This window comes from Mus musculus, chromosome 18 (genome assembly GCF_000001635.26).
Source record: "Mus musculus strain C57BL/6J chromosome 18, GRCm38.p6 C57BL/6J".
Taxonomy (NCBI): Eukaryota; Metazoa; Chordata; class Mammalia; order Rodentia; family Muridae; genus Mus; species Mus musculus.
This window is the reverse complement of record NC_000084.6, coordinates 52145348-52155637: the sequence shown is the minus strand read 5'-3', so window position 1 is coordinate 52155637 and position 10290 is coordinate 52145348. Positions and strand designations below refer to the sequence as shown.

Genomic DNA, 10290 nt, shown 5'->3' with positions numbered 1-10290 from the left:
CTTCTTCTTCTTCTTCTTCTTCTTCTTCTTCTTCTTCTTCTTCTTCTTCTTCTTCTTCTTCTTCTTCTTCTTCTTCTTCTCCTTCTTCTTCTTTTCCCCCTCCTCCTCTATCTCCCTCCTCCTCTTCCTCCTCCCCATTCTCCTCTTTCTACCTCCCCTCCCCTTCCTCCTTCTTCTTTGGCAGAGTGTTATATTGAATCTGCAGCTTTTGGGTTATGTTAGCATGACTTGCCAGCAAGCCCTGGGTATCTTTCTGTCTTTGCCTCCCCAGTTCTACTGGGATTATAGATGCATATCACTACACTGGCATTTGTACATGGATACTAGGGATTGAACTCAGCATGGCCTCTCCCTCAATGCTCTGACATGATTGTATGTTGTTTGTTTCAGTGATTTAAAAGTTCTGTGCATGTAATTGTAGTCTTGAGACGGTAGATAAAATTGAAATCACGATTTTTTTTCTTCTTTTGTTCATTAAGTTCAGGTAATACTCCATTATCATAGGTTAATTATTTCTTCTTATTATCTTGATTTGTTCTGTTTTGTTGTATTCTGTTGGCTGCTCTTTTTGGAAGAGGAAATGTAGGGGGTTGGACTTTGTGGGAGACAAGATGGGGGAAGCAGGAAAATGTAGAGGGAGTGGAAAGCTGTTGTGAGGATGAATTAGATGAGAAAAGAATCTGTTTTCAAGAAAAAAAGAAAAGAGAAATTTAAGTCTTTACATATTGCAAAAGAATACTCTTCTAAGATGAATGTTTTTCATCTTAGATGAAATCATTGTTAAGGATAACAATGATTTTAAACATGTTAGACAAAGGGGAAAAATGGAGAGGCTTTATTTGAGGAAGGGGAAAGAACAAGGGATAAAGACCACTAGGGTAATTGAAATAACCACAGGGAAACATATTATTTCATTTTTAATTATAAATACATACTATGTAACATTTACATGTATATATGCATATATAATTAAATTAAATGAAGTTCTGTCCTGTTCAGGGATAATGTTCAGCTCAAGAACTGTAGACTAGTGCTCATTTCAGCAGGACATATACTAAAATTAGAATGCTACAGAGAAGATTAGCATGGCCCCTGAGCAAGGATGACACGAAAATTAGTGAAGTGTTCCATATTTTTAAATTGTCCCATGCATCCTATCAGATCACCATGGACTAAGGCTGATCTTCAATAACAACATAAATAATGAAAAACCAACATTCAAATGGAAATTGAACATCACCCTTCTCAATGATATCTTGGTCAAGGAAGGAATAAAGAAAGAAATTAAAGACTTTTTAGAGTTTAATGAAAATGAAGCCACAACATACCCAAACTTAGGGGACACAATGAAAGCATTTCTAAGAGGAACACTCATAGCTCTGAGTGCCTCCAAAAAGAAACTAGAGAGAGCACACACTAGCATCTTGACAACACACCTAAGAGCTCTAGAACAAAAGGAAGCAAATTCACCCAAGAGGAGTAGACGGCAGGAAATAATCAAACTCGGGCGAAATCAACCAAGTGGAAACAAGAAGAACTATTCAAAGAATCAACCAACCGGAGGAGCTGGTTCATTGAGAAAATCAACAAGATAGATAAACCCTTAGCCAGACTCACTGGAGGGCACAGGGGCAGCATCCTAATTAATAAAATCAGAAATGAAAAGGGAGACATAACAACAGATCCTGTAGAAATCCAAAACACTATCAGATCCTTCTACAAAAGGCTATACTCAACAAAAATGGAAAACCTGGATGAAATGGACAAATTTCTAGACAGATACCAGGTACCAAAGTTAAATCAGGATCAGGTTAATGATCTAAACAGTCCTATATCCCCTAAAGAAATAGAAGCAGTCATTATAGTCTCCCAACCAAAAAAGCCCAGGACCAGACGGGTTTAGTGCAGAGTTCTATCAGACCTTCAAAGAAGATCTAATTCCAGTTTTTCCCAAACTATTCCACAAAATAGAAGCAGAAGGTACTCTACCCAATTCATTCTATGAAGCCACAATTACTCTGATACCTAAACCACAGAAAGACCCAACAAAGATAGAGAACTTCAGACCAATTACCCTTATGAATATCTATGCAAAAATACTGAATAAAATTCTCGCTAACCGAGTCCAAGAACACATCAAACAATCATCCATCCTGACCAAGTAGGTTTCATTCCAGGGATGCAGGGATGGTTTAATATAAAAAATCATAGCAGCCTTATTTATAATAGCCAGAAGCTGGAAAGAACCCAGATGCCCCTCAATTGAGCAATGGATACTGAAAATGTGGTACATTTACACAATGGAGTACTACTCAGCTATTACAAAGAATGAATTTATGAAATGCCTAGGCAAATGGATAGACCTGGAGGGCATCATCCTGAGTGAGGTAACACAATCACAAAAGAACTCACATGATATGTACTCACTGACAAGTGGATATTAGCCCAGAATCTTAGAATACCCAAGGTACAAGATACAATTTGCAAAACACATGAAACTCAAGAAGAACGAAGACCAAAGTGTGGACACTTTGACCCTTCTTAGAATTGAGAACAAAACACCCATGGAAGGAGTTACTGAGACAAAGTTTGGAGCTGAGACGAAAGAATGGACCATCTAGTGACTGCCATATCTGTAGATCCATTCCATAATCAGCCTCCAAACGCTGTTACCATTGCATACACTAGCAAGGCTTTGCTGAAAGGACCCAAATATAGCTGTCTCTTGTGAGACTATGCCGGGGCCTAGCAAACACAGAAGTTGATGCTCATAGTCAGCTATTAGATGGATCACAGGGTCCCCAAATGGAGGAGCTAGTGAAAGTACCCAAGGAGCTAAAGGGGTCTGCAACCCTATAGGTGGAACAAAAATATGAACTAATCAGTACCCCCAGAGCTTGTGTCTCTAGCTGCATATGTATCATAAGATGACCTAGTCAGCCATCAGTGGAAAGACAAACTTTATATGACTCAGTACAGGGGAATGCCAAGGCCAAGAAGTGGGAATTGGGGGTGGGGGGGAGTGGGTGGAGGGTATGGGGGACTTTTGGGATAGCATTGGAAATGTAAATGAAGAAAATACCTAATTTTAAAAAAAAGACATGGAGAATCTAGGAATAAAAGAAAGCTTTGTGCATATATGAAAAAAAAGGAACTGTAGACTAATGAGGCCCAGTGCCTCATATAAGGAACCCTCCAAGTTGTTGCCTAGGAGAGTCCAAAGAGACCTCCAAAACAATATAGACTACTGCTACTGTTCTTGGTTTCCTTGTATACTTTAAAATTTTAAGACCCCATTGCTAAAATCAGCACACATTTAAGATATAGCACTTGGAGGAATCAAACTGAAACTGACCCAGAAGCCTCTTCCTGGAGGACTATCACTTATGCCTAGTAAAGCTGCCAAGGGAGAAAAGCTATCAGTTATCCTCAACATAATACCAAGGAACCACATCGGTGAATAATATGGCAGAGGTGAAATAGTGGCACTTGCATGTTGGGGTAATCAATACCTGTCTAGCTGGACTTAAGGCTCACTCAATAGACAGAAACTCATGCTGGGTATTATAAATCCAGCCATTACCCATGCTGAGTTGGATATGAGTCCATCTTTTATTTACTTAGTTAATTCAACAAAGCATCCCCTAGGCTTTACTGTTAACTCTTTGAAGGATAGAAATGTACATTTAATTTTCAAAGGCAAAATGAATTAAGACCCAAATGTCTAGTTAGGTAAAGATTGCTTGAGTGGTACACTAATATTGTCTCTAGACCTGACAAAGATTGCCAATGACACCAGAATTACAGGATGAGCAGCCACTTTAAGAAAAAATAGACATCATCATGGTAGCTAAGGCTGGACTTGAGGTTTCAGGAAGTCTTCTTCTGTCTTACGGAAAAAACTTTGTTTCCATGGGAAGTCTATTAATAAACTTCCCAGCCAGCTCCTCATCTACCATGCACATCAAATGTTACTTACTTCTCTGATGATAGATCTATCTCAGTATCTCTGATTCAGAAACCTTTTATACCAGACTCTATTTCTGACCTTCTTTAAATTGCATTTTATTTTTCTGCCTGCATGCCTGCTCAAGTGGGTGTGTGCATCTGTGCATACACATAAGCATAAAAGCCTATCTCTAAGGAAGTGGAAGCCAATGCTAAGTGTCTTCCTGGACCACTTACCATTTCATATTTTGAGACAGGATCAGTGACTGAACCCCAAGCTTCGAAATTTCACTAGGAATGCTACCAGTGAGCCTTCCTCTATCTTCCAGTGCTAGTATTACAGGTATTATATGTATAGGTATTGTATGTATATTGTATGTATAGCTGCTGTGCCTGAATTTTAATGTTAGTGCTGACAACCCAGTTTACCTCTCATGCACAAACTTCAAGTAGTTGATTCACTGAGGCATCTTAGTTGCCTTGTAATTTTCATTCTAAATGGGGATTTAGGGATGTAAGTCAAGCCATTATGATGGCTTGAGTTACTCGTGTCCACAATTTTTCTTCTTCCCTTTTTTACGAGAATTACCTCCCATTGAATTCACATCCATGTTGGCATCCTCCTCCTTATGGACACAGAATTACATGTCTGCCATTTCAAAATTTAGGCACCTAATACTTTATTAATACAATAAAAGAAAGAAGTTGGGTTTTGTAATATAGCCTTTGTAAAGATGATAAAAGTAGGACAATCAGACTTTTCTGGGCTTTCTTCAATGTTGGACACAGGTGATACTACATAAGAGAGCTAGTGGTAAAACTGAGACTTCTGCTATGACTAAACATCTATATGCAGTTTTATGATTAACTCTATTATTGAAAATTTTTATTGTAGTGAAAGAGTCAAAGTTGTGAGTATGTCTGCTATGGTTTGAATTTGGGTCATCTCCTCCAAAATTCATTAAATGTTGCTTGAGTACTTAATAGTACTGAGAAGAGGTTGGACCCTTAAGAAATGATTGTGTTATTGGGAGAGATCAATGCCTTTAGTAAAAGTCTAGATTAGTTACCACATGACCAGGTTTTCTTGAAGTAAGACAGTGTTTGTGTTTTTCTCTTCTCTGGGTTTTCCACTAAACTATGATATAGAACAGGGCCTTTAGTCAATGCATCTGCCAATTCTTTAATTTTCAGCCCCCCGGTCCTTGTGTTCATAATGTTTTTCCTTTATATAGACCTATACTGTACAGAACTATATAGTTTACTGTACCTACAGAAATCTTACTAAGACAGGCCCTTTGAACAGAGTTTTACTGTGTTGCCTTTGCCGGTTCTCCTAAAACATCAGCGTTATCCTTCACTCCTGGAAACACTCACCCCTCTCACCTAGGTACCACTTTTTCAGCTGTTCTTCAAGATTAAAACTTGAACGTGGAACTATTTGGTGTGAGACCCAATTTAAGGGCATCTCATTTAAAATTCCAGTTGTTTATCTTCCAAAGACTCCGCAAGATCACAGTGTCCTTGAGGTAAAGAAGGGAACTTGGACTTCTCTACAGCACCACTGCTTGTGAAAATGACGGAATGACTGACACACAGCCAGAGAGTTTCATTACTCAATTTCCCAGCTTAAACTCTCAGCTGACTTGAGTTTCCTTTGGTAATGAATTTTCTTCTGTGTATATTTGTTGAAAATTTGTGTTAAGAAGAAAGAGTACAACTAAATTATATACATGATTTAAGGTATTGATGATTAATTTCTGTGGTGACATTTGTCATTGCTAATATAATCTAAGAACAAAACTGACATGAATAATTTAGATATTTGAATATTATTTATCATCCACAAAGAACAAAATTGACATGAATAATTTAGTTGTTTGAACATTATTTATCATCTACAATTCCTGAATTATTGAAAATTATCATAAATACCTATGTGCCATTACAATTTGAAAGCAATTTTCCTCAACTATAGAGACACTACTTCTTGATAATAAGAGCTACCTTTGTTATTGCTATTTTTAAAATATAGAATTCAGAGAGAAAATTAAAGCTTCAATTACAGTCAAATTTTCCTTGAGGAAAAATATTTTGAAAATAGGATTATCATGTATTTCTGTGATTGAAATATTTGTGGTTAGTTATCTACTAACTGCATATTTTCCCTTTTATAGAAGTCAGTGCCTAACTTTATAAAACTTTTTTTTAGTAAACTATTTAATCTATGTATTTTTTATTAGATATTTTCTTTATTTACATTTCTAATGTTATCCCCTTTTCTGATTTCCCTTCAGAAAAACCCCTTTCCTATCTTCCCTCCCACTGCTTACCAACCCACCCACTCCTGCTTCTCTGTCCTGGCATTCCCCTAAACTGGGGCATGGAGCCTGCTCAGACCAAGGGCCTCTCCTCCTATTGATGTCCAACAAGGTTATTCTCTGCTCCATATGCAGCTGGAGCCATGGGCCCCTCCATGTGTAATGTTTGGTTGGTGATTTAGTCCCTGGGAGTTCTGGGGGTACTGCTTGGTTCATATTGTTGTTCCTCCTAAGGGACTGAATGCTCCTTCAGCTCCTTCGGTCCCTTTTATAGCTCCTCCACTGGGGACCTTGTGTTCAGTCCAATGGTTGGCTGAAAGCATCCACCTCTGTATTTGTCAGGCACTGGCAGAGCCGCTCAAGAGACAGTTATATCAGGTTCCTGTCAGCAAGCACTTGTTGGCATCCATAGTAGTGTCTGGGTTTGGTGACTGTATGTGGGACGAATCCCCAGGTGGGGAAGTCTCTGGATGGTCATTGCTTCAGTCTCTGCTCCATACATTGTCTTTGAATATCCTCCCATGGGTTTTTTGCTCTCCCTGATAAGAAAGACCGAAGTATCCATACTTTTGTCTTCCTTCTTCTTGAGCTTCATTTGGCCTGTGAATGATATCTTGGGTATTCCGAGCTTCTAGCCTAATATCCACTTATCAGTGAAGGCATACCATGTGTTTTCTTTTGTAATTGGGTTACCTCACTGAGGATGATATTTTCTAGTTCGATCCATTTGCCTAAGAATTTAATGAATTCATTGTTTTTAATAGCTGAGTAGTATTCCATTATGTAAATGTACCGTATTTTCTGTATTCATTTCTCTGTTGAGGAACATCTGGGCTCTCTCCAGCTTCTGGTAATTATAAAGAAGACTTCTATGAACAAAGTGGATCATGTGTCCTTATTACATGTTGGAGCATCTTTTGGGTATATGCCCAGGAGTAGTATAGCTGTGTCCGCAGGTAACAATATGTTCAATTTTCTGAGGAATCACAAAAGTGATTTCCAGAGTGGTTGTACCAGCTTGCAATCGGACCAGCAATGGAGGAGTGTTCCTCTTTCTTCACATTCTCACCAGCATCTGCTGTCACCTGGGTTTTTGATCTTAGCTATTCTGACTGGTATGAGGTGGAATCACAGGGTTGTTTTGATTTGCATTTCCCTGATGACCAAGGATGTTGAACATTTTTTCAGGTGCTTCTCAGCCATTTGATATTCCATGGTTGAGAATTATTCATTTAGCTCTGAACCCAATTTTTTAGTAGGGTTATTTGGTTCTCTGGAGTCTAACTTCTTGAGTTTTTTGTTTATATTGGATATTAGACCTCAATTAGATGTAGGGTTGGTAAAAAGATCTTTTCCCAATTTCTTGGTTGCCATTTTGTCCTATTGACAACGCCCTTTGCCTTACAGAAGCTTTGTAGTTTTATGAGGTCCCATTTGTCAATTCTTTGGTTATCTCTGGTGTTAGCTGATCTTGCTGTCTCTGACTTTGGCTTGTCTCTGCTGCAAGCCTGTGTGTCAATAATCCTGGGAGACCAATTCTCTCTAGAAGGAATTTAGGTATGGAGAGCTGTGGTATAGGGTCAGTTCTGGTGTATACACAGAGACCAGAAGGATCCTGTCCCCAGCTGATCTATGTTCTGATTGCTCTGTGAGGGTCCCTCTTTGTCCAGGAATTTGAAGAGATGTGGTGGTCTTACATGTGCTCACAGGCATGTAGGCACTCCTGGGAAACCAGCTCTCTCCTGGCGGTATTTGTGTATGTAACTTTGGGGCACAGCATCAGCTCTGTGTGCAGAGGGGAAACTGGAAGACTCCTATCCCATGCAGCTCATTGGTTCCTGTATCCTGACAGGTCTGGGCAGATTCCTCTGAGCAGCAGTGATCATCCTACCTAAGCTCACAGGCCTGTCTGTGCTCCTGGCAGGCTTGTTCTCCTCAGGTGCTATTTGGATATGGAGCCCTTTGGCAGAGGATCTTCTCCAGGCACTGATAGTAACTGGAAGGCTCACTTTTTCTTTCTTTCTTTGTTTCTTTCTTTGTTTCTTTCTTTGTTTCTTTCTTTGTTTCTTTCTTTGTTTCTTTCTTTCTTTCTTTCTTTCTTTTTTGATTTGTCTTATATTTTTTTAATGTTAATTTTTTTGGATATATTCTTCATTTACATTTCAAATGCTATCCCCTTCCCTAGTTTCCTCTCTGAAAGTCCCCTATACTCCCCTCCCCCTCTGCCCTGCTTTCCAACCCACCCACTCCTGCTTCTTGGCCCTGGCATTCCCCTGTGCTGAGGCATATAATCTTCGCAAGACCAAGAGCCTCTCCAGAAGGCTCACTTTATAGCTCTTGAAATGTAACTGTTAATTGAAATTGCTAATAGAAAGCTAAATTCAAGTTTGATATATGGATGAGGGAGGTGAAACAATTTCTTCAGTTTGTTTAGCACACAGAATACTCAAGATACCATCCACAACAAACTGAGGGGCTCAAGTGAGGATGCCTCAGTCCCACTTGGGAGGGAGAAGAACTTAATCACAAGGGGGGAATGAGAGAGGTGGGGAAGAGGAGAACATGATGTGATATTGGGTGTCAGAAAAGGACTGAAGTCCTGAGGGCCAACTGAAAGAATGGAAATGGGCAACCTCTCAGGGAGTAGGAGGTTGGAGGGACCCTCCAGAATGTACCAGAGACCTGGAAGACAAGAGACTCTCATGCCTCAGAGAGACAGACCTTAGATGAAATGCCATACAGTAGGGAGAGGGAACTTGTAGAGCCCACCTTCAGCTGAAAGATGGACATCAAATGAGGGATGGAGTTGCCATCCACAGTCAAATCTCTGACCCATAATTGTTCCTGTGTGAAAGAATTACAGGGATGGAAGTGGAGAGGAGCCCGAGGAAAGGAAGGTCCAGAGACAGGCCCAAAATGGGATCCAGCTCAAGGGGAGGCTCCAAGGTCTGACACTATTACTGAGGCTATGGTGTGCTCACATAAAGGGGCCTATCATGACTGCCCTCTGAAAGATCCAACAAGCAGCTGAAAGAGTCAGATGCAGATATTGACACCCAAACAATGGACAGAAGCTGCTGACCCCTGTGGTTGAATTAGGGAAAAGCTGGAAGAACCTGAGGAGGGGAGCAACCCTGTAGAAGGACCAGCGGTCTTAGTTAATCTGGACCCCTGAGATCTCTCAAATAGTGGACTACCAATCAGGCAGCATATACCAGCTGATCTGAGGCCCCCAACACATATACTGCAGAGGACTGCCAGGTCTGGGCTCCGTCATAGGTGTGTCTAACCCTCAAGAGTCTGGAGGCTCCAGGGAGTTTAGAGGTCTGGTGGGGTGGGCATGGCGGGATGGGGACATCCTCGTTGAAACAGGGGTGAGGTGAGGAGGGTGGATGGGAAACAGTCAGAGCATGGACTGGGAGGGGTATAAAATCTAGTAAAACAAAATCCCCAGTGTATGATCTTCAAGTAGTGACATCATATAGGGAAAGGCAAAGAAAGGTCTTGGGGAGTAAGGCTGAGACTGTCTGTGTCTGTGTCTGTGTCTGTGTCTGTGTCTGTGTCTGTGTCTGTGTCTGTGTCTGTGTCTGTGTCTGTGTCTGTGTCTGTGTCTGTGTCTGTGTCTGTGTCTGTGTCTAAGTCTGTGTCTGTGTCTTGGGGTATGTAAGGGTCATGCCAGTCCTTGCTAAACACAGCTTAAATTACCAAATCCACAGAGACCTCAAAACTAAGGTTAAGAAAATCTTTTATTCAGTTCTGTGTATCAGGGTAAATATGATACTATGTGCCCTCTGGGGTCTTACTTCCTTTTTATAAATATATAACTACATTTTAGCAATGATAATAGTTTCTTATTCCCACAGTAAGTTATAATTTCCATTGCTACAGGACATCTAGGGCCATATTGTTTATTTCACGATTGTTCAACTATCTGAGGCTGAATGTGATGAGTGTGATGAGAGAGTATAGCTTTCTGTACCTAATATTGTTAATCTGGTATATATGGAAAAATATACAGAGA

General features: G+C 40.1%; 1 non-coding gene across 1 annotated transcript; it reads left to right on the top strand.

Annotated features, from left to right (window-relative positions):
* The first annotated feature begins 1030 nt into the window (after positions 1-1030).
* Positions 1031-1137, top strand: Gm22259. Its single transcript, XR_003952709.1, has one exon. It is a non-coding gene; the product is annotated as a U6 spliceosomal RNA (small nuclear RNA).
* Positions 1138-10290: the final 9153 nt, after the last annotated feature.